Below are 4,058 nucleotides of genomic sequence, written 5' to 3' on the forward strand. Positions count from 1 at the left end.
CTAGCATCCCCAGCAGTTTAGGATTCCCAAAAACGCAGTGTTAGCGGGATCAGCCCAGATACCTGCTAGCACCTGCGTTTTGCCCCTCCGCCCGGCTCGGCCCAGCCCACCCAAGTGCAGTATCGATCGATCACTGTCACTTACAAAACACTAAACGCATAACTGCAGCGTTTGCAGAGTCAGGCCTGATCCCTGCGATCGTTAACAGTTTTTTTGGTAGCGTTTTGGTGAAATGGCAAGCACCAGCCCCAGGCAGCGTCAGGTTAGTGCCAGTAGCGCTAACACCCACGCACGGTACACCTCCCTTAGTGGTATAGTATCTGAATGCATCAATATCTGATCCGATCAGATCTATACTAGCGTCCCCAGCAGTTTAGGATTCCCAAAAACGCAGTGTTAGCGGGATCAGCCCAGATACCTACTAGCACCTGCGTTTTGCCCCTCCGCCCAGCTCGGCCCAGCCCACCCAAGTGCAGTATCGATCGATCACTGTCACTTACAAAACACTAAACGCATAACTGCAGCGTTCGCAGAGTCAGGCCTGATCCCTGCGATCGCTAACAGTTTTTTTTGTAGCGTTTTGGTGAACTGGCAAGCGCCAGCGGCCTAGTACACCCCGGTCGTAGTCAAACCAGCACTGCAGTAACACTTGGTGACGTGGCGAGTCCCATAAGTGCAGTTCAAGCTGGTGAGGTGGCAAGCACAAGTAGTGTCCTGCTGCCACCAAAAAGACAAACACAGGCCGTCGTGCCCATAATGCCCTTCCTGCTGCATTTGCCAATCCTAATTGGGAACCCACTACTTCTGCAGCGCCCGTACTTCCCCTATTCACATCCCCAACCAAATGCAGTTGGCTGCATGAGAGGCATTTTCTTTATGTCCTCCCGAGTACTCCTACCCAACGAACGCCCCCAAAAAAGATGTTGTGTCTGCAGCAAGCGCGGATATAGGCGTGACACCAGCTATTATTGTCCCTCCTGTCCTGACAATCCCGGTCTTTGCATTGGTGAATGTTTTGAACGCTACCATACACTAGTTGAGTATTAGCGTAGGGTACAGCATTGCACAGACTAGGCACACTTTCACAGGGTCTCCCAAGATGCCATCGCATTTTGAGAGACCTGAACCTGGAACCGGTTACAGTTATAAAAGTTAGTTACAAAAAAAAGTGTAAAAAAAAAAAAAAAACCACAAACAAAAAAAAATAAATAATAGTTGTCGTTTTATTGTTCTCTCTCTCTATATTCTCTCTCTCTATTGTTCTGCTCTTTTTTACTGTATTCTATTCTGCAATGTTTTATTGTTATTATGTTTTATCATGTTTGCTTTTCAGGTATGCAATTTTTTATACTTTACTGTTCACTGTGCTTTATTGTTAACCATTTTTTTGTCTTCAGGTACGCCATTCACGACTTTGAGTGGTTAGACCAGAATGATGCCTGCAGGTTTAGGTATCATCTTGGTATCATTCTTTTCAGCCAGCGGTCGGCTTTCATGTAAAAGCAATCCTAGTGGTTAATTAGCCTCTAGACTGCTTTTACAAGCAGTGGGAGGGAATGCCCCCCCCCCCCACCGTCTTCCGTGTTTTTCTCTGGCTCTCCTGTCTCAACAGGGAACCTGAGAATGCAGCCGGTGATTCAGCCAGCTGACCATAGAGCTGATCTTGGTGTGGTCAGATGCTTTGAGGGCAGAGGAGAGATCTAGGGTCTAATAGACCCCAATTTTTTCAAAAAAAGAGTACCTGTCACTACCTATTTCTATCATAGGGGATATTTACATTCCCTGAGCTAACAATAAAAATGATTAAAAAAAAAAAAAATTATGAAAGGAACAGTTTAAAAATAAGATAAAAAAGCAAAAAAATAATAAAGAAAAAAAAAAAAAAAAGCACCCCTGTCCCCCCTGCTCTCGCGCTAAGGCGAACGCAAGCGTCGGTCTGGCGTCAAATGTAAACAGCAATTGCACCATGCACGTGAGATGTCACCGCGAATGTCAGATCGAGGGCAGTAATTTTAGCAGTAGACCTCCTCTGTAAATCTAAAGTGGTAACCTGTAAAGGCTTTTAAAGGCTTTTAAAAATGTATCAATTTTGTTGCCACTGCACGTTTGTGCGCAATTTTAAAGCATGTCATGTTTGGTATCCATGTACTAGGCCTAAGATCATCTTTTTTATTTCATCAAACATTTGGGCAATATAGTGTGTTTTAGTGCATTAAAATTTTAAAAAAGTGTGTTTTTTCCACAAAAAATGCATTTGAAAAATCGCTGCGCAAATACTGTGTAAAAAAAAAAATGAAACACCCACCATTTTAATCTGTAGGGCGTTTGCTTTAAAAAAATATATAATGTTTGGGGGTTCAAAGTAATTTTCTTGCAAAAAAAATTTTTTTTTCATGTAATCAAAAAGTGTCAGAAAGGGCTTTGTCTTCAAGTGGTTAGAAGAGTGGGTGATGTGTGACATAAGCTTCTAATGCCGCGTACACACGGTCGGACTTTTCTGCTACAAAAGTCGGACAGCCTGTCCGACATACTTCCGGCGTACCTTCAGCGGACTTGTGGCAGACTTTCTTACGAACGGACTTGCACACACACGACCACACAAAAGTACGACAGCTTAGTACGCGGTGACGTACACCAAGTCCGACGAGACTATAAAACGGAAGCTCAATAGCCCGTACGACACCCTTTGGGCTCCTTCTGCTAATCTCGTGTTTATCTCGTGTTAGTAGAAGTTTGGTGAGAGACGATTCGCGCTTGTGAGACTCGTATTTTTCAGTTCGTTTTAACTGTTGTTCAGTCTGTGCTTGTGAGGTTTGTATCTGCTTTTCAGTGCGTTTGGTCAGTTGGCATTGAGAAATCTTTGTTTTATTGGCCGCTCGTTCCTGATTTTCAGGTCGTTCTTCACAGGCCTTGCTGTTCTTCAGTGCGTTCTGTTTAGTGCGTTCTGACCAGCCGACCGTTTTGAAGCCATGTTACCTGTACGTACTCGTCGTAGAGCTCGTGCATTGTATGTGCTTGGTGCTGTAGTTTATTCTTCAGCCCAAGACCAGTCCATGAACAGGGCGAGGAGGAGTTCATGGACCAAGAATTGGTTGCTTCAGCGTGACCAGTTCTGTCACATGCCTTTGCTCCGTGAGATCCGTGAGAATAATCCTGAGGATTTCAGGAACTTTCTCCGGATGACGGACCCCGTTTTTGACCGTTTGGTGGCTTTGCTGACCCCCTATATCAGCAGGCAGGATACCTGCATGAGGCAAGCCATCACTCCGGAGCAGAGGCTGGTCGCTACCTTGCGGTATTTGGCCACAGGGAGAAGCCTGCAGGACCTTAAGTTCTCGACAGGCATCTCCCCCCAGGCTCTGGGGATCATTATCCCAGAGACCTGTTCTGCCATCATACAGGTCCTGCAGAAGGACTATATTAAGGTAAGATATTTTTCTTTTATTAGCATCACATGTTCTTTTATGTAATCTTTGATAATGTAATGTATTTCTTGCTTCAAACACTACTTCCCATCATTGCAATATAGTGTGAATGTCCCCTTTTTGTCCTCACACATGCTGGAATTTTTTCCTGTTATTTTTTGTCATGCATGTATAGTTTCCTTCAATAACCTTCCCAGCATGAAGTGATGGGAACATATCCACCTAGTCTACTCATTTTGAATGTATTTTGTTGGAGTGTATTTAGTGTGCTTATAATTAGCAATTAGCTAGATTTCACAACCCCCCCCCCCCACCTGAACTCACTCCAAATAGTGTGCTGCTAATTAGCAATTAGCTAGATTTCACAACCCCCCCCCCCCACCTGAACTCACTCCAAATAGTGTGCTGCTAATTAGCAATTAGCTAGATTTCACAACCCCCCCCCCACCTGAACTCACTCCAAATAGTGTGCTGCTAATTAGCAATTAGCTAGATTTCACAACCCCCCCCCCACCTGAACTCACTCCAAATAGTGTGCTGCTAATTAGCAATTAGCTAGATTTCACAACCCCCCCCCACCTGAACTCACTCCAAATAGTGTGCTGCTAATTAGCAATTAGCTAGATTTCACAA

The sequence above is a fragment of the Aquarana catesbeiana genome, unplaced genomic scaffold, assembly GCF_042186555.1.
Source record: "Aquarana catesbeiana isolate 2022-GZ unplaced genomic scaffold, ASM4218655v1 unanchor218, whole genome shotgun sequence".
NCBI lineage: Eukaryota > Metazoa > Chordata > Amphibia > Anura > Ranidae > Aquarana > Aquarana catesbeiana.